The sequence below is a fragment of the Bubalus kerabau genome, chromosome 2 (assembly GCF_029407905.1).
Source record: "Bubalus kerabau isolate K-KA32 ecotype Philippines breed swamp buffalo chromosome 2, PCC_UOA_SB_1v2, whole genome shotgun sequence".
In the NCBI taxonomy this organism is placed as follows: Eukaryota; Metazoa; Chordata; class Mammalia; order Artiodactyla; family Bovidae; genus Bubalus; species Bubalus kerabau.
In genome coordinates, this window is record NC_073625.1 from 67838693 (window position 1) to 67863358 (window position 24666).

Consider the following 24666-nt stretch of genomic DNA (forward strand, 5'->3'; position numbering starts at 1 on the left):
CATCTTAAGTACTTCATACATATACATTTATTTAATCATCACACAGTTATATCCTTTACTTTCTAATGAGAAAACTGAGACTGAGAAATGTCAAGCATATTGCCCAAAATCCAGCTAGGTAAGTGAAGGAAACACATTTGGTACCCAGGTTGTAGAACACTTTAGGTCATATCCTTAACCATTTCCTTTGCACATATTTCTGTATTATTGTATTATTATTTTTATATTTTTATCTACAAAATAAACATATTAAATATATCAGTTGTTTTATATACTAAACTTGCTTCTTGAATGACCAAAGACTGAGAGAACTTGAAATGTTTCTTACCCTGATTATATTTTATCAGTTTTATTTTGTTTCATTAGATTTTGCTGTTTTATTTTTTTTTAGTGCCTTGATATATAGCACAAAAAAGTTCACACCTTTCACAAACCCATTATGGATTTTACCTTTAAAGGATTAAGTGGGTTGACAAATATAAAATATTTGGCAATAGTAACCACTCTGAAAACTACTTATTATTACATAATGTCTTCTCCATTTTTAAGTTTCCGGTCTTGATTCTGTTTCCATGAACTATCACTTGCTTTTTATATTTTTTTCTGGCAGTCTCCACTGGTCTTCCCCAGGGGCTTAGTGGTAAAGGATATGCCTGCAATACAGGAGATGCAAGAGACGTCGGTTTGATTCCTGAGTCAGGAAGATAACCCTGGAGAAGGAAAAGGCAACCTGCTTCAGTAGTCTTGCCTGGGAAATCCTATGGACAGAAGAGGCTGGTGGCTACAGTTAATGGGATTGCAAAGAATCAGACATGCCTGAGCATGAGCCCACATAGGTATCAGGCTTTGTATCTGCTTTTCTCTTGTATGTGTATCAGCTTGACTGGATATGGAATTCTTGGGTCATAGAATGATTTTGAACTCTGAAGACATTGCTCCATGAACCTCTGTCATTTAGTATTGTGGAAAACCTTGAGGCCAACTTGAAAGTTTACATTTTCCTTTTGTAAATCACTTATATTCACCCTGGCTCTGACACCATGTTGATGCTTGTAAATTTTTTTCATCTAGTCCGGAAATTTAAAGATTTCACCAGGATATATCAGGTTTAAATTTGCCCTTTACATTTGGAATTACATGGTTTTCTTCATCACAGATTAATTTCATTTTCTAATGTCTTTCATCTTATTTTATATTTTGACCAATAACATTACATTGGTTTCATGTGTACAACTTAATGATTTGATATGCACATATATTGCAAAATGATCATCACAGTAAGTCTAATCAACATCCATCATGACACACATTTTCATTTTTTTTCATGAGAACTTTTAAGATCTTCTCTCTTGGCAACGTTCAAATATACAATAAGGTATAATTAACTATCGTCACCAAATGGTACATTACATCCCTGGGATTTTTTTTTTACTTTCTTTCTTTATTAATTTAATTTTGTTTGGCTGCACTGGTTCCTTGTTGCTGCACGTGGACTTGCTCTAGTTGCAGCAAGCGGGGACTACTCTCTAGTCGTGGTGTGTAGGCTTCTCACTGTGGTGGTTTCTCTTGCTGCAAAACACGAGCTCTAGGATGCTTGGCTCAGTAGTTGTGGCTTCCAGGCTCAGTTCTGTGGCATCTGGAATCTTCCTGGACGAGGGACTGAACCTGTGTCCCTCCCCTGCATTGGCAGGAGGATTCTTAACTCCTGGACCACCAGGGAAGTCCCCAGAACTCACTTATTTTATAGCTGGAAGTTTGTTCCTTTTGACAACCTTCACTCATCATTTTTCTTCTTTTTTTTTATTTTTTTTATTTTTGCCGTTCCATCTGCTGAGTCTTTTCTTCTAGACTTCTTATAAAAATTATTTTAGATTTACTGGAGTTGTCTTACAAATTTTTTAATTTTTCTGACAATGTTTTCTATTTTCTCTAGAAGTTCTGGGAGAATTTCTCTAGCTTATTTTTCTAATCCATTGATTCTAATTCTACACAATCTCATCTTCTGCTTATGAACTCCATTGCATTAGGAAATTTAATGATCATATTTTTCATCCTAGAGCAACTCTTTCTGCTCTCAGATTATACCTATTTTTATGACTTCATGCTTTAATACTTAGTAGACAAAATGTTCTTTTGAGTCTTTTAGGAATTACATATTAGAGATTTTCTAGTTTTTCCTGGCTTTTTTAAAGATGATATTTTTTTTCTATCTGTTCAGCTTAATTGCCTTTTTTTGAACTCCTGAATTTTATAATTTTCTCTTTGCTTACCCTAACAAATAAGGATGTATGGGTAGAATGGAAAATGAGACAGTGATTGGATAAGTAACTGGCAATGGAAATTGTAAGTGTGTCCATATTTGGAGACAGAGGATGAAATGGTTGGACGGCATGGCTGACTCAATGGACATGAACTTGGGCAAACTCCAGGAGATGGTGAGGAACTGGGAAGCCTGGTATTCTGGAGTCCATAGTGTTGCAAAGAATTGGAATGGCTTGGCGACTGAGCAACAACAACCTCATTTGGAGATTTATGTGATTTCATGATTGTTTTGATCTAAACCAAGAAGAAAGGGAGGAACAAGGAGGAGAAAAGAGAGGGAAGGGAGAAAAAGAGGGAAAAAGGTAGAAAAGAAGGAAGGAAAGAAGGAGGAAAAAAAGAAGATAGAATTAGCTCTACTGTAGTTTTATACTGCCAAATTATAGGGCCATTACCACAGAAGAGTAGGTATGAATTACAGCCAAGGGCAACCACATCAGGGAATTTTGCCCCTGTGCCAAAGATAGTCTATTCCCCCTTTGTTTGCTGGGATAATGTCCCTATTCTCTAGCTTGGAAGGCTTTTTTCTTTAGAGGCCAGCTGTGGCACTGCCCCCATCCAACTTGGCCTGCTCGATAGTTCAAGTGTAACTGGGAGCAAAGTATGCAGAGTAATCTCACCCTTGTGAACTCTAGACTTGCAACCTCCTCCACAAAACTTTCACTCCAGGCTCTGCTGCTCTGTACTTAGGGTCAACTTATAAATGGTAAGTTGTCCATCAGTTCTTCCAATAGAGTCCCAATAGAGCAATATATTCTGCAGAAATTGCTCAACTTTCTCTCCCAATAGTTTGGTTTCCTTCCCTTATTTTCAGGGCTGATCCAGATTTTCCACCATTTTTGAATTCCTTTGGACTTTCCTTAGGGAATCTGGGAGAATGAGAAGCTAAATGCAAAGATTCAGACCAGAAGTCTATCTTTTTAATTTTCTGTTCAAATAGCTTATTTTCAAGCATTGTATCACAAGTACCACTCTATCAAATCAATGAAACATGTTGATACATCTGATTTCTGTGATTCTAAACTCTTGTCTACAGACTAGCGGCTCTGGAAACACCTGTTTTATGCGTGGAGATTCTCAAGTCCCACCATAAATAATTCTAACAGAGTACATTTTAGTCTTTTTGTTATGAGAACAAATGTAAATTTAATTTTCTTTTAAGATTTCGTGACAGTTGTTAAGGTAACTGGAGACCCCCTGAAATGTGGCAACAAGAAATTATTGCTCTAACTGTAGGATGGTTGTAGCTACATCTGAAGAGGGCACTGTGTGAAAATGAGATAGTAATCCCCTACAAAGTCTTTGCCAGAATTCTTAGATCTGGAGAACTAATTTCATCATGTGTTGGTGATTATTTGGGCAAATCCCATTGTGCCTTTTTGAGATTATAGTTAAGGTGGAAATGGAAAGAAGCTGGAGGCTTTGCAACTACTTTCATGAGCAGGATATTCTAGGCCGGGGGGCGGGGGGCATTTTATAAGAATTTAGAGATTAAAAATGTTCTATTTCATGAATACATTTTTAATAGTGTTACTTAGAAATTTCAATACTGGCTTTATTCTCTAGGGTGACAAGCACAGATACACCTATTACTAACAATTTAGTTGACACTCTGGCTTTATTTGGAGAAAGAAAGGTTGGCCATTTAGATTAATTCATAATTCAGATCCACTGATATCAAGTGCTTAGAATGGTGTATGCAAATACAAGAAAATAGAACTTGTTTTAAAACTTTTTTAACGTAGGAACTGAGCCCTCTGGCATTTAATCATCTGGTTCCCCTTCTCTTGCCAGCCAAAACTAACAGCCAGAGCTCCTTAAGAAGAGGGATTAGATGTGAAATCCTGATACATCTCATTCAGTTTGAGTTCTGTATCAAGAACAGAGGGACATTTGTTGCCCATCTGTCTTTGAAAGAAATGGGAGACTTTGGTGATAGCACTCTAGGCAATGTAATAGAAGGTTCTGAGTCTATTTTGTGGTATATTTTTATTCAAACTTCAATCCCATTATACAGATATATACCACTCTGTGCTCTGAAATCACCAAAATAAACTTGCCTAAGGCTTCTTTATAATTCTGGGCTAACTAAACAATAACAGCCACATCTCAATGGTCTGTGTGATTATACACACAAACTGCAGGTTTTCTGTTAGGTTTACCACTCCCCTAGGAACTTTAAATCTCTCTGTAGCCAGCCTCTAATTTCTTCTCAGTCTTATCCTGTTTATAAGTGCAACCTAGGATTCAAAGCAGAAAAGCATTTGCAGGATTTAGAGATTTAGAACTCCACTTATGAGCACAAAAGACATTAAATGCAAATCCTTTGTGTAGATCATTGCATTAAGATGAGAACAAAAAACATTTATTAAATTTAATTATAGAAGGTGAACATACAAAATAGGTGGAAAAAGAGCAATGTAGACATTAAGCAAAAGTCAAGGATAACTGCACAAAAGGCATATAGAACAACAGCAAGAATATGTGTGAGGATGTGCTCAGTGTTTCGAAGCCACTGGGTCATCCTAAGACACGGTGTTCACACACTGTGGCCTTTGGCACTATGTTAGTTTTCTATTTCCACAAAACAAATTGCCATAGATTGAGCAATTTACCACGATATTGATTTATTATCTTGTAGTTCCAGTGGATGAGCAATCTGGCATATTTTAGCTTAGTTTCTGGCATGTTCAGTTTAGTTTCTTGTTCAGTGTCTCACACTACAGAAATCAAGGTCTTGCCTGGCTGCATCCTCATCTGGGGGCTCAACAGTGGAAATCCACTTCCAAGCTCCCTCAGGTTGTTGGTAGAAGCCATTCTTGCATCTGTATAACTGAGATACACATTCTCTTCCAAGCTGTTGGTCAGGGTTACTCTCAGCAACTAGGAGCTGCCTTCCATACCCCAATGGCCCCTTCCATAGGCTTCCGTAACATGACAGATTACTTCTTCAAAGCCAGTCTTAAAGTTTCACTTGATTAGGTCCAGTCCACCAATGCTAATTTCCCTTTTTTTTTTTTAATAAAAAAGATTTTATTTGATTATCTTCAGAGAAAACATAAAGCAAGACAGTAATATCAAAAGAAAAAGAATGATGAAGCCATAATAATTCACATCTACCTTTTGTACAATGACTTTTTGAATTCTAGTGAGAAGTGAAATGTAGACAGACCATAGGCCCCATTCAATGATAATTTCCTTTTGAATTAACTCAAAGCCAATTGATTAGGGACTTTAATTATATCTTCAAAATCCCTTCACCTTTGCCATTCTACGGAAACTAATCACAAGATTAATAATTTATACTAATCACAGATTCCAATGGCACTCCAAGAGGAAATTATACAAGGCTTATAAACCAGGGGACAGGAATTAGGGGGAATCATCTGAGAATGCTGCTATAGTATTTATAGCCTTACATGCTTGCTCAGTCTCTTCAGTTGTGTCTGACTCTTTGTGACCCTGTGGACTGTAGCCTGCCAGGCTCTTCTGTCCATGGGAATTCTCCAGGCAAGAATACCGGAGTGGGTTGCCATGACCTTCTCTAGGGGGTCTTCCTGACTGAGGGATTGAACCCTTGTCTCTTATGTCTCCTGCATTGGTAGGTGGGTTCTTTATCACTAGTGCCACCTGGGAAGCCCTTCAGTTCAGCTCTCTTCAGTTCAGTCACTCCATTGTGTCCGACTCATTGCGACCCCACGGACTGCAGCACCTTACGCTTCCCTGTCCATCACCAGCTCCAGGAGCTTACTCAAACTCATGTCCATTGAGTTGGTGATGCCATCCAACCATCTCATCCTCTGTTGTCCCCTTCTCCTCCTGCCTTCAATCTTTTCCAGCATCAGGGTCTTTCCAAATGAGTCAGTTCTTCGTACCAGGTGGCCAAAGCACTGGAGTTTCAGCTTCAGCATCAGTCCTTTCAATGAATATTTGGGGTTGATTTCCTTTAGGATTGACTGGTTTGATTTTCTTGCTGTCCAAAGAGTCCCTAATTAGATGTTAAAAGTCCTTTGAAGCTGCTAGATGAGATAGGGGAGATAAACTATCCTGGTCAGGTGGCCCCAGGTACTGTGTGAAAACAAGAAAAAATATGTTTTCCTAGAACACTAATTTTAACTCAGAATACATTTCTCTGTAGAAACAAGGTTTTAGATAATGTTGTGGTTACTAAGTTATGCTACAAATTCTTTAACAAAAAAACAACCCCATAATGTAGAATAAATGCATTTATATTTAAAATGTAAATGCATTTATATTTTTCATAAATGCAGAATAGTTCAAAATGACTGCATGTCTATGTTACATGTCTACCATCTCATATTTTTGGAGATTTGACCTAGGTATTTTGGAGATTTGAGTCAGGATATTCTGTTTTGGAGTGTAAATTGTTATCCTACATTCTAAAGTTATTTTTGGGGTAAGAGTTAACTACTCTGGAAATCAGTTTGGCTGTTCCTTGTATGACTCAGCAATTCCACTCTTAGGTATATACTCGAGAGAATTGCAAACAGGTGTTCAACCAAAAATTTGTACATGAGTATTTATAGCAGGACTATACACCAGGGCCAAAAGATGGAACAAACTCAATGGTGATGAGCTAATGAATGGAAAAATAAAATGTGTTATGTTTATACAATGCAATGTTACTCCAACTTAAAAAAGGATGAATGAAATTCTGACCTTAGCTGCAATATGGGTGAATCTTAAAAATATATTTTTCAAAATTTCATAACTGAAAGCCATATATAAAAGACTACAGACTACATGATTCCAAGTATATGAAATATCCAGAAGAGACAAATACATATAGACAGAAATGGATTACTGAAATATAAGATACTCATTTAGGGTTGAGGAAATTGGGGATAGGGAGATGGTAGCTAAATGGTATAGGATTTCTCTTTGTGGTGACAAAGATGTTCTAAAATTGCTGGGGTGGTAGTTGCATATGTTTGTGAATATACAGAAAACCATTGCATTACATTCTTTAAATGGGTAAATTGTAAGGCATGTGAATAATATCTCAGTAAAGTTATTAATAGATAGAGTTAATAACCACTAAAAGGAAATCATGTTGCATAAACAGAGGTCAAGTATGAACTTCAGACCATTTTCTCAAAGCACAAGAAAGATGTGGAGCTCCTTTATGATAGAGTGACTTGTGCCTGTTGAAATCTTTTTCAATCACTGCAAATATACATTTAAAAAAAATCGTTTAGCTATTTGGCTGCTCTGGGTCTTAGCTGTGGCACGTGAGATCTTTGATCTTCATAGAAGCAGCATGCAGGATTTCTTTCTTTCTTTTTTTGGTTGCAGCATGCAAGCTATTAATTGCAGCATACAAAATCTAGTTCCCTGACCCTAGATCAGACCCATCCCCCTGCACTGGGAGTGCTGAGTCTTAACCACTCGACCACCAGAGAAGTCCTTTTTTAGTTTTTGATCTAAAGAGCTTTAATAAGTCTATACTGTCTCTTAGTCAAATTGAAAGAACTCTCTTGAGAGGCATGTGCAGGCTCTGATCTTAGACTCCAAAGAGAACAATAACTCACCTTTGCAGTTTGAGATTATTTTCTTGTTTCTCTTACCGCAAAGCATTTTCATGTGGAGGATTGGGGAGAAGGTGAAGGTGGATGCTTACAGTAAGTTTCTGAGGCATCCTTGGGCAGCTTCACAGTAGCTATAAAGTCAAACTTCAGGTATCTTGGCCATAGGAGAAAGAGAAGTTGTGTTCTGGAATTTTGTAGAGCTAAACTGGACTAACAACTTTGAGGGAGAAGGGAAAGAAAAGAAAAGAAAGCCAATAGCAATGGGAAAGTATGAAGGGAGGAGTGTTATATGTGTTCTCGTTATGGAGTGTTCTCCATGTTAAATATTTGGCACAGCTACTTAGTGGATTTGATGATGTCATTTCCATTTTATAGATAAGAAGAGGAAAGCCTGCAGAGAGGGTAACAGTTAGCAATGGTGGAGATATAACTTAATCTCAGGTATTTAGATTCCTTAAAGCTTAATCCTTCCTTCTCTTCTTTTCATTCTGCATCAGTGGTTCTCAATGGGAGGCGATTTGGGGCCATGTCTGGAGACATTTTTGGTTGTGGCCACTGGATGGTGGGAAAATTACTGGCTTCTAGTGGCACAGAGGGATTCCCTGGTGGTTCAGTGGCAAGGAATCCTCCTGACAATGGAGAGTTCAATCCCTGGATTGGGAAGATCCCCTGGAGAAGGAAATGGCAACCCACTCTAGAATTCTTGCCTGGGAAATCCCAAGGACAGAGGATCCTGGCAGGTTATAGTCCTTTTAGCCGCATACGAGTCAGACATGACTTAGTGACTAAACAATAACAGCAGTGGCATAGAGGCCAGCTAAATATCCTGGAACACAGAGCATAGCATTCTACAGCAGAGAATTCTCTGACCTCAAATCTCCACAGTGCTAAAAATGAGAAGTTCTACTCTATACATAGCCTAATAGCTTGCTAACGTACATGTGTCCAGCAAAATTCCATAGTTGTTTCTAATGTCCACATTTATATTTCCAGTCCAAATGTCTATCAAGAGCTTTGGACTTACAGATGAAGCCGTTTTCTAGAAATGTCACCTCATCTATTCTCAAACTCAAAAATATTTAGTCAACACATATTTGGTCCATATTTAGATTTGCAATTGTGGTGTTAATAACACAACTTTGGTTTACAGTGTATTCCTCTGAATTAGGATATAAATAAAGTGTAGACATTGATACCAGTAGGTATGTCCCTGAATATGCTTCCATCTTATTATCTTTTTTTTTTTAATTTTATTTTATTTTTAAACTCTACAATATTGTATTGGTTTTGCCAAATATCGAAATGAATCCACCACAGGTATACATGTGTTTCCTATCCTGAACCCTCCTCCCTCCTCTCTCCCCATACCATCCCTCTGGGTCGTCCCAGTGCACCAGCCCCAAGCATCCAGTATCGTGCATCGAACCTGGACTGGCAACTCGTTCCATATATGATATCATACGTATTTCAATGCCATTCTCCCAAATCATCCCACCCTCTCCCTCTCTCACAGAGTCCAAAAGACTGTTCTATACATCTGTGTCTCTTTTGCTGTCTCGTACACAGGGTTATTGTTACCATCTTTCTAAATTCCATATATATGCGTTAGTATACTGTATTGGTGTTTTTCTTTCTGGCTTACTTCACTCTGTATAATAGGCTCCAGTTTCATCCACCTCATTAGAACGGATTCAAATGTATTCTTTTTAATGGCTGAGTAATACTCCATTGTGTATATGTACCACAGCTTTCTTATCCATTCATCTGCTGATGGACATCTAGGTTGCTTCCATGTCCTGGCTATTATAAACAGTTCTGCGATGAACATTGGGGTACACGTGTCTCTTTCCCTTCTGGTTTCCTCAGTGTGTATGCCCAGCAGTGGGATTGCTGGATCATAAGGCAGTTCTATTTCCAGTTTTTTAAGGAATCTCCACACTATTCTCCATAGTGACTGTACTAGTTTGCTAAGGTGAAAAGACAGCCTTCAGAATGGGAGAAAATAATAGCAAATGAAGCAACTGACAAACAACTAATCTCAAAAATATACAAGCAACACCTACAGCTCAATTCCAAAAAAATAAATGACCCAATCAAAAAATGGGCCAAAGAACTAAATAGACATTTCTCCAAAGAAGACATACAGATGGCTAACAAACACATGAAAAGATGTTCAACATCACTCATTATCAGAGAAATGCAAATCAAAACCACTATGAGGTACCATTTCACGCCAGTCAGAATGGCTGCGATCCAAAAGTCTACAAGCAATAAATGCTGGAGAGGGTATGGAGAAAAGGGAACCCTCTTACACTCTTTTTTTTTTTTTTAATGCAGGTTGATTTTGCAGATTGTAACCTGTGTTGTTCTAAACATCTTATATATTAGTAATTTCTGCAGATTTTATTAGAGGTTTGGTTAGATTCAACTTTAACTTTTCAAATTAATTCACGGGGCATGTTATGTTCTTCTACCAAGAGGTACTTACAGGTTTTTTTTGTTTGTTTTTCTCTGTGGTTTTGGCAGCTATTTCTGATCAATACCTAACTCTGTTAATTCAAGTGGTGAGGTACTAATTAAATAATCCCTTCCTCATTTATTAGTTGGTTTATTTCTTTAAAGAGAAACTTTTTCTCATCTAGTAATGGTTACCTCTTGGTACATTTCATATGGGAAAGGCAAGGAAAATGTTTATTCTTTCTTTTATTTAATAATAGTCAAAATAATTTTCTGGTTCTCTAAAGCGGCAACCAATTAGCTTTGTTGCAATATCATTGTAGACATATAGACAAACTTATTTGACAGGTTTTAATCCATTTAGTTACTATAATTATTGACACTCCAATTGTCTCCTCCGTGAGTGAGAGCCTTTTCAACTTGGCTCCTTAGTCCCTCCAGATGGACTAAATTTCATATACTGGATTTTGGTGTCTTCATCTCTCTGATTCTGTTTGATTTATGGTTTTTTTCAACCTTCCCTATTTATGTTTTGAAGATGGAATTTCTTATTGTCCCTGAAGGTGTTACTGATTTGGTCTTTAAAACAATATATTCTTGTCCCAGGAGGGAAAAGGTATCAGAAAAATGAGTCAGAAAATGCAGGAGTCTGTTGTCTTTAATCTCTCTCTCGCTCTTTTTTTTTTTTTAAATTAAAATTTCAGTTTGATTGAGGTATAGCTGGCAAAGTTCTAAGATATTTAAAGTGTGCCTCTTGGAGATTTAATCAGTACCTCAACATTATGAAAGGATTTTCCTCATCTAGTTAATTAACACATCCGTCATCTCTCATATTTGTATTTTTGTGGGGTTGAGGTGAGAACATTTGTTTCACGCTAGTGTTGTTGTTGTTCAGTCACTTGAGTCAGGTCTGACTCTTTGCGACCCTGTGGACTGTAGCTTGCCAGGCTCCTCTGTGCATGGAGTTCTCCAGGCAAGAATACTGGAGTGGGTTGCCATACTCTCCACCAGGGATCTTCCAGACTCAAGGATTGAACCAGCATCTCTCATGTCTTCTGCATTGGCAGGTATGTTCTTTACAGCTAGCACCAGCTGGGAAGCTCCTTCACTCTCTTAGAATAAAGCAAAGAGAGAAGGGGGTGGCATAGAATGAGATGGTTAGATAGCATTACTTGGCTCAGTGGGCCTGAATTCAAACAAACCCCGCGGGATAATGGAGGACAGAGGAGGCTGGCATGCTGCAGTCAGTGGGGTCACAAACAGTTGGACATGAATGAGCGACTGTACAACTCTTAGCAGATTTCAATTATATAATACATTATCGACTAATCACCATGTCTTGGTCTAATTTCTGACAGAGCTTTCTAAAATGTAAATCAAATTAAGTCATTTCCATGATGGAAGCTTGTAATGGCCTGTAGCTCCCATCAGAACCAAGTACAAACTCCTTTATTTATATTATTATTTTTAAAATTAATTAATTTTAATTGGAGGATAATTGCAATGTTGTGGTGGTTTTTGCCATACATCAACATGAATCAGCTACAGGTGCACATGTGTTCCCGCATCCTGAACCCACTTCCCACCTCCCTCCCCACCTCATCCCTCTGGGTTGTCCTAGAGCACCGGCTTTGAGTGCCCTGCTTCATGCATCAAACTTGCACTGGCCATCTATCTTACATGTGGTCATATACATGTTTCAATGCTATCCTCTCAAATTATCCCACCCTTGCCTTCTCCCACATAGTCCAAAAGTCTATTCTTTACATCTGTGTCTCTTTTGCCACCTTGCATATAAGATTGTCATTACCATCTTTCTAAATTCCATATATATGCATTAATATACTTTATTGGTATTTCTGACATTTCACACTGTATAATAAGGTCCAGCTTCATCCACCTCATTAGAACTGACTCAAATATGTTCCTTTTTATAGCTGAGTAATATTCCATTGTGTATATGTACCACAAATTCCTTATCCATTTGTCTGCTGATGGACATCTAGGTTGCTTCCATGTCCTAGATATTGTAAACAGTGCTGCCGTGAACACTGAGGTACATGTGTCTCTTTCAATTCTAGTTTCCTTGGTGTGTATGCCCAATAGTAGTATTGCTGAGTCATATGGCAGTTTTATTTCCAATTTTTAAAGGAATCTCCACACCGTTCTCCATAGTGGCTGTTCCAGTGTGCATTCCCACCAAGAGTGTAAGAGAGTTCCCTTTTCTCCACACCTTCTCCAGAATTTATTGTTTACAAGTTTTTTGATGGTGGCCATTCTGATCAATGTGAGATGATACCTCATTGTGGTTTTGACTTGCATTTCTCTTATAATGAGAGATGTTGTGCATCTTTTTATGTGTTCATTAATCATCTGTATGTCTTCTTTGTAGAAATGTCTATTTAGTTCTCTGGCCCACTTTTTGATTGGGTTGTTCATTTTTCTGGTATTGAGCTGCTTATATATTTTAGAGATTAATTCTTTGTTGGTTGCTTCCTTTGCTATTATTTTTTCCAATTCTGAAGGCTGCCTTTTCACCTTGTTTATAGTTTCCTTCATTTTGAAAAAGCCTTTAAGTTTAATTAGGTCCCATTTGTTTATTTTTGTTTTTATTTCCATTACTCTGGGAGGTGGGTCATAGAGGATCTTGCTGTGATTTTTGTCAGAGTGTGTTCTACCAATGTTTTCCTCTAAGAGTTTTATCATTTCTGGTCTTACATTTAGATCTTCAATCCATTTTGAGTTTATTTTTGTGTATGGTGCTAGAAAATGTTCTAGTTTCATTCTTTTACTCATGGTTGACCAGTTTTCCCAGAACCACTTGTTAAAGAGATTGTCTTCTCCACTGTATATTTCTGCCTCCTTTGTCAGATATAAGGTGTCCATAGGTGTGTGGATTTATCTCTGGGCTTTCTATTTTGTTCCATTTATCTATATTTCTGCTTTTGTGCTGGTACCATATTGTCTTGATGACTGTAGCTTTGTAGTATCGTCTGAAGCCAGGAAGGTTGATTCTTCCAGTTCCATTCTTCTTTTTCAAGATTGCTTTGACTATTCATGGTTTTTTGTGTTTCCATACAAATTGTGAAGCTATTTGTTCTAGTTCTGTGAAAACTAGTTTATTAGTTTGATTAATATATGTCTTGGGGTGTTTGACCTTGGGTTTATCCTGTTTGGGACTCTCTGGTTTTCTTGGACTTGGGTGGCTATTTCCTTCCCCATTTTAGGGAAGTTTTTGACTTTTATCTCCTCAAGTATTTTTTCATACCCTTTCTTTTTGTCTTCTTCTTCTGGGACACCTATGATTAGAATGTTGGGGGCATTTAACATTGTTCCAGCAGTCTCTGATGTTGCCCTCATTTCTTTTTATATTTTTCCCTCTCTACTTCATTTATTTCCACCATTCTATCTTCCACCTCACTTATCTTCTCTTCTGTCTCAGTTATTCTACTGTTGGTTCTCTTCAGAGTGTTTTTAATCTCAGTTATTGCATTGATCATTACTGATTGACTCTTCTTTATTTCTTCAGGTCCTTGTTAAGCATTTCTTGTATTTTCTCAGTCCTTGTCTCCAGTTTATTTATCTGTGACTACATTTTGTTTTCAAGATTTTGGATCATCTTTACTATCATGATTCTGAATTTTTTTTCCAGGTAGATTTCCTATCTCCTCTTTTGTTTGTTTTGCTGGGTGTTTATCATGTTCCTTCACCTGCTAAATATTTCTCTACCTTTTCATTTTGTTTAGATTGCTGTGTTTGGGGTGCCCTTTCAGCAGGCTGGAAGATCATGGTTCCTCTTAATTGTGGATTCTGCTCCCTATGGATGGAATTGGACCAGTGACTTGTCAAGGTTTCCTGGTTGGGGGAACTTGTGTCTGTGTTCTGGTGGGTGGAGCTGGATCTCTCCTCTCTGGAGTGCAATGAAGTGTCCAACAGTGAGTTTTTGGGTGTCTATGGGTTTTATATGGCTTTGGGAAGCCCATCTTTTAATGCTCAGGGTTATGTTCCTGTTTTGCTGGAGAATTAGCATGATGTGTCTTGCACTGGAACTTCTTGGCTCTAGGGTAGAACCTGATTTCAGTGCAGGTATAGAGACTTTTGGGTGGGCTCTTGTCTATTATTGTTTCCTGGAGTCAGGAATTCTCTGATGTTCTAAAGTTCTGGAGTTGAGCCTCCAACTTTGGTGTTTCAGTCCTCTTCTTACAGTAGCCACAAGACTTCTCCATTTATACAGCACAGAAGATAAAACCTCTAGGTTAGTAGTGAAACAACTCTCCACAGCCAAAAATACCCAGAAAGATTCACAGAATTATATAGAGAAAAGAAGAGCAAGGAGCGAGATAGAGGTGACCCGGAGGAAGATTCACGAAGGGAGAGAGCAATCAAGCCAGTAATCAAATCCCTAAGTGCTTTCCACAGCCAGGAATACCCAGAGAGATTCAGAGTTATATTGAGACGAGGAGAGGGAGGAGGGAGATAGAAGTGACCCAGAGGAGAACAGGGAGAGTAGAAAGGGGAGAGCAATCAAGCCAGTAATCAAATATCCCTAAGTGAAAATGGATACTGAAGGTTAGATTCTTAAAGGTACAAAAATGATAACAAATATCAAAAAGCAAAGATTAGAAACCTAGAATAGAGGTTAGACTCTAAAAAAGTACAAAATAAAAATACAAAACAAAATCAATCCCAAAAATTAAAAAAATATATATGGAATTTGTTTTAAAAAAAATTTTTTTTTTTTAAGAAAGGTAATAGTAGGCTGGACTTCCCTGGTGGCTCAGACTGTAAAGCGTCTGCCTACAATGCGAGGAGACCTGGGTTCAATCCTTGGGTTGGGAAGATCTCCCAGAGAAGGAAATGGCTACCCACTCCAGTGTTCTTGCCTGGAATATCCCATGGACAGAGGAGCCTGGTAGGCTACAGTCCATGGGGTCACAAAGTCACGACAGAGTGACTTCACTTTCTTTTCTTTCTTTAATAGTAGACTATAAAAATGAAAGTTAAAGGAACAATAAAGAAGTAAATTTTTTTTAAAAAATTAAAGAGTTGTAATAGTAAAAATATATCTAGGAATTTCTCTGGATCTGTTGTGGGTAGTGTGGGGTCAGTTCCGTGTCAGGTAGTCTGTGAATGTGCCAGGGGTCACTGTTTGGTGTTAGGGCCTTTGTCGGGAAAGGTCCTTTTTTCTTGTCTCTCTGGTAATCCCATGGTTTGGGTTGCTATGTCACATTAGACCCCTCAGATTTTCCTCAGGGCGTTCATGCCCAGTCCTTATGCTAAGAACTTACGATGCAACCCAGCCTCCCTGCCCAGCCCCCACTTGGTGGCAGCGCATGCAAGCCTCTGGGCCACTTCTCCACTGGTATTTGTGGTTAGGCACATATTCTGTGGGTCCCCCCCCACCCCCGCCTTTCGGTTATGGTGCCCTCTGAGATTCCAAAGCTCCCCACTGACACACCTGTGAAAGGGTTTCCTATTGTGTGGAAACTTCTCCTGTTTCACGACTCCCTGTCCAGGATGGGTCTCTATCCGTAAGAACTTTGTCTCTGTTTTTGGCTTTTATATTTTGTCCTATCTCCTTTTGAAGAGATTGGGCTGCTTTTCTGGGTGTCTGGTATCCTCTGCCAACATTCAGAAGTTGTTTTGTGGAAGTTGCTCAACATTCAAATGATCTTTTGGTAAATTTATGGGGGAGAAAGTGGTCTTCCTGTCCTATTCTGCTGCCATCTTCAGACCACTCTCAACCAAATACAAGCTCCTTAAAGGGCCCCTCATACTCTGAGTCATGCTCCATTTTTTCTTGTCTGACACTCGGTCTCGTTAAACTTCAGCCACCTGGAATCTCTTGTAGTTTCTCAAACTTGCCACTGTTCCTCCAGATTATTTATTATTTTTTATGCTCATTATGCTCTTTCTGCTTGATCGCTTGGAGTACTCTCTACCTTTTACCTTTGTCTGCTTGATTTCTAGTCTTCCTTGGGTGTTACCCTAGATATTATTTTCTCTACAGAGTCTTCTCTGAACAAGGTGTCTGTTTCCCCTAGTTTCCCTGAGACAGATCTAGTTTACGCCTGATGAAGACCTATCAATGAATGTCTGTTTTTAATGCCCTCTTACACTCTCACATGGTGGCTCAGACGGTAAAGCATCTGTATACAATGCAGGAGACCTGGGTTTCATCCCTGGGTTGGGAAGATCTGCTGGAGAAGGAAATGGCAACCCACTCCAGTATTCTTGCCTGGAGAATCACATAGACGGAGGAGCCTGGTAGGCTACAGTCCATGGGGTCGCAAAGAGTCGGACACGACTGAGCGACTTCACTTTCACTTTCACTTTCACTTTCACTCTCACAAGGGTGCCATTTTGGATGATACATTATTTTATCATCATATCTCTGAATATATAATTCCAGAACTGTGTTTTGTACCCCTCTTGTGGCTTCCTGTGGCATTCTTATATTGCACCTAGTATTTTTTTACAAGCAATTACAATATCCCACTTATTGTTTATCCTTGTTATACATTGAATTTTGCCCCCTGCCCCAAATTCATATATTGAAACCTTAAACCCCAATGTGACTGTATTTGGAGACAGGGCCATTAAAGAGGTAATTAAGTTTAATGAAATCACAGGGGAGCCCTAATCTAATGGGATGGTGTCCTTATAAGAAGAGGAGGAGATACCTGAGGTGCATGCACACAAGGAAAGACCAGACGAGGACACACCGAGAAGGCAATCAGCCACAAGCCAAGGAGAGAAGATGCAGGAGAAACACGCTGGCATCTTGATTTTGAGTTTCCAGCCTCTAAAACTGTGAGAAAATTAATTTCTCTTGTTGAAGCCACTTAGTCTGTGGTATTTTTCTATGCCAGCCGTAACAAATTATCCGTATTTGTCACCGCATCGGTTTATTCATTTTTGAAATCCCTACCACCAGCTGTGGAGGTGTGTTCTCAGTGAGCACTATCTCATCAGGATTCAGAGAAAGAAACCCACGAAGAATGATGTATCAGTTCAGTCACTCAGTCGTGTCTGACTCTGTGACCCCAAGGATTGCAGCACACCAGTTCATGACATATATATAGTGAGGAATTTATTTTGGGGAGTTGACCTTATGTATCAATAACTGTGGGAGCCAATTAAAGAGCTGACCAAAGTCTGCTGTCTTTACATATGAGTTAGGAAGGGAGGCACTTGGGGAAGACGATGACGAGCAAGGGGGAACTGGAACCCCTGGGGATGAGACTGGAACTCATACGAATGGGCTAGAGCCCCTGTTGGTCTGTCCATCTCCAGTTGCAAGGTGCAGATGACCTGTAATAGCAGCTGGAGTCCTTTGACACAGATCTAAGCGTTCACCTGTCCCGTGGCTGGAGAAGCTGAGATGGGGATCAAGAGGAGTAATGAACAGAGATCTGACTCTCCCAACCTCCCCCCCCCATCATGATGAACTGGCAGGTGGTACTATGCATGAGTTACCGTTGTTCCCACTAGAGAAACTGCACAGATCTTCCACATATTAAAGAAAAACAACGCTGCTGCTTCCACTTTTCAGGTATTATGCAAACATTACTTGTGGTCCATATGTAAGTCGCTCAGTCGTGTCCAACTCTTTAAAACCCCATGGACTCTGGCCCACCTGGCTCCTCTGTCCGTGGGGATTCTCCAGGCAAGAATACTAGAGTGGGTTGCCATGCCCTCTTCCAGGGGATCTTCCCAACCCAGGGATCGAATCTTCATCTCTTCTGTCTCCTACATTGGCAGGCGGGTTCTTTACCACTACAGCCACCTGGGAAGCCCACTTGTGGCCCATACTAACTTGAAATTGTACAGTGAAGAGAATTCTTGGAAAGGTGGTTCCATGTTAACTAAGCTGACACAGTACGAATCCATTATAGGCACTGGCGGTGGTTTAGTTGCTCAGTCGTGTCCAGCTCTTTAGTGACCTCTTGGACTATAGTTCACCAGGCTCCTCTGTGTGAAATCCTCCTTAGGATTTCTTAGGCAAAAGTACTGTAGTGGGTTGTCATTTCCTTCTCCAATACAGACACTGCTGCTGCTGCTGCTGCCAAGTTGCTTCAGTCGTGTCTGACTCTGTGCGACCCCATAGACAGCAGCCCACCAGGCCCCGTCCCTGGGATTCTCCAGGCAAGAACGCTGGAGTGGGTTGCCATTTCCTTCTCCAATGCATGAAAGTGAAAAGTGAAAGTGAAGTTGCTCAGTCAAGTCTGACTCTTAGAGACCCCATGGACTGTAGCCCACAGGGCTCCTCCGTCCATGAGATTTTCCAGGCAACAGTACTGGAGTGGGGTGCCATTGCCTTCTCTGAATACAGGCACTAAACATTGTTAAATAAAAAGTGATACTGAAACTAGTAACATCATCACAGTGTCATATTCTTTCTCCTGGAATGGAGAGGGCCCTGAGAACCCACTTAGCACCTAGTCTAGGAATTTCATGTATCAGTCTTCTGGGAGCAATAAAAAAATCTTAGTATGAGGTTGGTACTTTATAACTAAAATAATGGGGAGGGATCACGCATATTAGATAAAATGCTTCAGAAGAAGATTGAGTCATGATAACTAGTTATAGGGTTAATTTATAATGTAGCTAAAATATAGAAGATTGCCAGAGAAGAATATCAAGTCATGGTCTTTGCTACACATTCATCCTGAAATTAATGTGATTACAGATGACCTGGTTTGTGAAATTAGCCAGATTACTTTTTTTTTGGTTTTGGTTTTGTCTCTTCCATCTGTGATTGTCTTTTCACTCAGTCAGCATGAACTAAAGAGGAAAATTTCTGAAGCACGTAATATACTGTGACATTGAAACATTGTGTTCTCTCAATTTCCTGGGGACCAGTAGTTTGAAGTGGAACAAAAACCGCCATTGCTGTTGATTACGTACGTTGAAGGACAATGTAGGCTTCAAAACATTAGCTCACCAAAATGATTTATTGCCTTAGCATCTAAACAATGCTCTGTAACTGGTGACTGCAGGTTCTAGATAAGTGATCATTTGCATGAAAACTGCTCAATTCCTTTATCTCTGAGACACAAAGACCCCATCAACATGGGAGATTTTTCTGTTTTGCTGGCCAGGGTCATTTCAGAAACCACCTCAGGATGGTGGGTCTGTCATTCATTCTTACATCTTCCACTTGGTCCTGTTGGAGGGAAGGTATAGTTGCTGGAGACAGAAGTGCACATTCAGGTTTAATCAAGTGATGCTTTAAGGACTGAATAACAAGCACATGAATTATTTTGGCAAAATGTCTGCAGTGGAATAATTCAGTAAAATACTATTGTAATACAGTAAGATTTTATTTATCCAGTTAAATCTTGGGCATTGTTTTTCTTTAATGTACATGATTGGCAGGTTTTACCAACGTTTCTCTTTTAATTGGTTTTGACTATGAAGAATGATTTTTTTAAAAAAAGTTCTTTCTAGCTGCTTCACTAGAATTGAAAGGAGAAGAAAATGACCCATGACCCTCCTCTCTCCTCCTGATGGGGTAAAAGTCACAACACCAGAAATACACATGGATACTGTTGACTATTTCTTTTAATACAAACATAAGGATGATAAACAACTCTTTGTCCTCAACTAATTCCATATAGTTATGCATGGATGCTGTATGTGGACTTGGCAATTATATAAGAGGAATTTGCATCCTCTAAAAGTGAAGAGATAGGAGGGAAATGACCTGAAATAACAGAAATGAGAAAATGGTAATAAATCACATACCATAATCGGAAAGATAAATCAGTGGCAAGGATCTAACAAGTCTCTAAAGGTCCATAAAACTCCTTGCTCGCTGCCAGCATTGCAAAGAAAGGTATCCTATCAGGTCATGCTTCTCTGGGTCTTGTAAGAAATGTTGCAGCTCACCTCTCTCTCCTCCCAGCTCATCAACTCTCATCGCTCTTAGAAATTAAATGAGCTCTCTCTCCCCGGTTCTCATTTGGTCACTGAAAAGTAGAGACTCACTTGAACCACTAGAGGGCGCTGTCTTCCTTGAAAAGGAAAACGGCCATCTAACTTGTATACTCAAACTGTAAACTTGGAATGTCACAAAAAAAAGCCAAGCGGGACCTCAAATTAACTATTGCAGTTTTCAAAAATGTTTTAGTGTCTGCAGAGGGGCCCTGCCCCTGGGGAGTCTGACCTTTCCAAGATCCTGAGAGAGATGTGGCAGATATGGGCTCTGTCACATAAATATGCTTTGAACTACCCGAGTGGACTTCAGTGATAGCTTGAAGAAAGAAAGCTTCAGGCTGAAGAAAGCACAGTGACAGTTCAGATCCTGAAGGCCAATTGCCACAGGCTCCCGTGGAATTTGTAACTCCTGCTTTATGGTTATTCTGGAGAACTTCACATTTTAACATTTCAAACCTTTAGATGTTTAGAAAAGACCCTGATGCTGGAAAAGATCGAAGGCAGGAGAAGAAGGGAACGACAGAGGAAGAGATGACTGGATGGCATCACTGACTCAATGGACATGAGTTTGAGTAAGCTCCAGGAGTTGGTGATGGACAGGAAATTCTGCAGTCCGTGGCATTCTTCAGTCCGTGGATTCACAAAGAGTCGGACAGGACTGAACAACTGAAGCAAGACGTTTGAAAAGAATGAGCATGAAGTGACACGGACACAAACACAAACACATTCATATACGCACAGACACATCGTAATTTAATTCTCATGATTTATGAAGGAGATGTTTGTGTTCTCATCTTACATACATAGAATCATACTTGGGTAAGTTAATTCATTTCTTCAACTACTAAGTAAAAAAAGCCAAGGTTTTTACTCAGTTCAGGTGCTTTTTCTTTTACTTAAGTAACCTGTGGAAACACCCAGAATTTTGGAAGAAAGTGTCCTATTTTAAGTAGCTTATAGCTCAGAAATATAATACAGAAGAGAGCCATATCATACAAACTTTGTAAAAACAGATGTAAGGAAGTTAAGAGAAAAAATTAGTAGTTTTATATGGAGAGATTGCAAAGGGGAGGTCTCTGGGAAAGGCTAGAAGATTCACAGAAGGGAAATTTTGCAAAAATACTCACAACATTGCAATGAGGGAAAAAGAGAGACACACCAGTGATATAGAAAGTTCTCTAGAAAGCTGGGATTTTACAAGATCCCTGAGGAAGGGGGAGTAGTAAATCATCAAGAGTATATAGTGTTAGTTGCTCCATCGTGTCCAACTCTTTGGGATCCCATGATCTTTGGGATCCCGTGGTCTGCAACCTGCCAGGCTCCTCTGTCCCTGGGATTCTCCAGGCATTAGCACTGGAGCGTGTAGCCATTCCCTTCTTCAGGGGATCTTCCTGACTCAGGGATCAAACTCGGGTCTCTTGCCTTGCAGGTAAATTCTTTACCATTTGAGCCAGCAGGGAAGCCCCAAGGGCCATGTAAAAGAGTGAAGCAGATCTGTGGAGAGCCTGTGAGGTAGCCGAATCTCTAATATGAATGCATTCATGTGAAAAGTACTAAGGACAGGGCAGTGTCCAAGCTACATGAAGAGGTAACCCAGCTATGTAGAGCAGATTTATATAGCTGATGGATGCGAGGGAGAAAGCAGATCAACACTTACTTTTATAGATATTATCGGCCTTTTAATTAATTTTTATTATTTAAAAACTTTACTTATGTATTAGACTGCTTCAGGTCTTAGTTGCAGAACATGGGTTTAGTTGCCCCTCATCATGTGGAATCTGAGTTCCCTGATCAGGGACTGAACCTGTATCCCAGTATTGGAAGGCAGAATCTTAACCACTGGGCCACCAGAGAAGTCCCTTCAACCTTTTTAAAATATATTGAATGGTCTATTAGAAAATCAGATCAAATTTGAAAAGTAAAAAAACAAAACAAAATTTGAATGGAGTTAAACAACTGTAATTAAGGGGGCATTAGAGCCCAAGGAAGACTGAACAGGCAAGCTTCCAATCCTTGCAATGCAAGAGACATGGGTTCCATCCCTGGGTCAGGAAGATCCCCTGGAGAAGGAAATGGCAACCCACTCCAGTATTCTTGCCTGGAAAATCCCATGGACAGAGGAGCCTGGGGGCTACTGTCCATGGGGTCACAAAGAGTCAGACACGACTGAGTGACTAATCAACAGCAACAGAGCCCAGAGAAGACTATGCAGGCAGTACCATTGCCTGGAGCAATCCTACAACCCTCTTCCATCCCTGTTCTGTACTAACAGAACCCTGAGATCTTTGAGTCTTGGGTGGTCTTGTTTTCAAAGGAGAGTAGACGTTTTCTGTGCCCTAATAGGCGAATCTGGATTACTCTGAACTCATCCCGATAATACCATTCATTTTCAAGGGACTGGTTTAAAGATGGATGCATGACATCATTTTAGCCAAAGAGACATGAGGAAAAAGTCTTGTTCAGGGGGTTGCTGGTAATGTTCCTCTTTTTAAAACAAGACATATGGAAAGGAGGTGTCCTCTCCCTCTCTTATGGACTTTAAATACTGTTGCTAAACATGGGATGCCCAGAGCTCTTACAGTCATTCCAAGTCATTGAAGGAGTGGCACTCTTGATCTTACTGATGTAATTTAGTGCCTGAAATAATCATGGAAATGCCTCCTTGGGTCTTCTTGTCATGCAGTGTTCTTTCCTTATTTGAAGACTCAAAAGATAAGTCTTCTCTTCCTTGCTGACAAAGCATCCTAAAAGGTACACAAGTGATCATTTCATTTAAAAAAGAAAAATTCTGTACTAAACGAGAAAGACGTGACTTGAAATCCTTGATGTAGAAATACATAGTGTTTTTTAAAAAAGAGTAAAGCAAACTAGATTCAGTAGAAGTAAACCAAATTGTTTGGACATTAGAGAGGCTACTGCTCTCAGGTTGCAATCTCAGAGTCAGGGTTAGTGCTCAGAACAATGCAGTTCCCTGGTGGCTCAGTTGGTAAAGAATCCACCTGCAATGCGGGAGACCTGGGTTTGATCCCTGGGTTGGGAAGATCCCTTGGAGAAGGGAAAGGCTACCCGCTCCAGTATTCTGGCCTGGAGAATTCCATGGACTGTATAAGTCCATGGGTGGAGAAGGCAATGGCGACCCACTCCAGTACTCTTGCCTGGAAAATCCCATGGACGGAGGAGCCTGGTGGGCTGCAGTCCGTGGGGTCGCTAAGAGTCGGACACGACTGAGTGACTTCACTTTCACTTTTCATTTTTATGCATTGGAGAAGGAAATGGCAACCCATCCAGTGTTCTTGCCTGGAGAATCCCAGGGACAGGGGAGCCTGGTGGGCTGCCGTCTATGGGGTCTCACAGAGTTGGACAGGACTGAAGCGACTTAGCAGCAGTAGCAGCAGCATAGTCCATGGGGTCGCAAAGAGTCAAACATGACTGAGTGACTTTCACTTCAACATGTTGACCACATGACTAATCTTTAGATGGTACAATTTAAAGGTACTGAAAGAGTTGCTACTGCAAAGTATCTTCCTCATTAGTCTTCCAGAGTGCCTGCCCTGTCTGATTTCAATTCCACCTTTGCATATCTGTCTTACTAATCTGGGGCTAAGACATAGCAAACTGTATTTCCCAGACTTGGTTGCCAGCTGGCTTCCTGTTAGGTTCTGCTTAGAAACACTAGAATAATGGGAACACAAAAGAAGGAGAGAAGGACTTCCTTATTCCTACTTGCTATTGCTACTGCTAGCCCCTTAGCAGTGACAATTCACTGCAGCGGTGACATTTCACCCGAGTAGGAACAGTTTGTCTTAACAATGGCATCTGGTTTCAACCTCCAGTTTCTTTGTATTCTAAAGCTAGTTAATTGCTCCCCTCCGTTAAGTACCAAGTGCAACCAGGCATTGCCACCTCCTTAGAGGTCTGAGTCTCAGATCTTCAGGGTCCCTACTTAAATTTCTAGTAATGTAACATCTTCCTTTTTATTCCCTAAGCTTCGTGGGTAGTGGCTTACATGTAACCTCCAGGTAGTCTTCAGTGTTTTCTGTTGTTCTGTCAGCCCTCAAATAACCAGCTCCAGTACTAAGTCTTTTTGCTGGAATACTTAATATTTTCTGAGGACATCTGACTGACACTGCTAGGAGACTCTAGCAATTAAAAATTTATGCAGATCCAGTTGGGGTCTTCTATAATTTGTGTGGGAAGATCAAGGAAGGATTTATGTTAAAAGATACCATTTGCAAATGACCTTGAATATGGGTAGAACTTGGGCTTCCCTGGTGTCTCAGGCAGTGGAGAATCTGCCTACAAAGAGGGTGACCAGGTTTCAATCCCTGGGTCAGGAAGATTCGCTGGAAAAGGGAATGGCTACCTACTCTAGTATTCTTGCCTGGAGAATTCTATGGAC

The 24666-nt window shown here is 39.9% G+C and overlaps 1 long non-coding RNA gene across 1 annotated transcript in view; it reads left to right on the forward strand.

Annotated features, from left to right (window-relative positions):
- The first annotated feature begins 615 nt into the window (after positions 1-615).
- Positions 616-24666, forward strand: part of LOC129644754 (uncharacterized) — a 30511-nt gene continuing 6460 nt past the window's right edge. Inside the window, exons 1-2 of the long non-coding RNA XR_008710962.1 lie at positions 616-836; positions 14072-14260. This is a non-coding gene — a long non-coding RNA (uncharacterized LOC129644754). The remainder of the gene's footprint in view (positions 837-14071; positions 14261-24666) is intronic.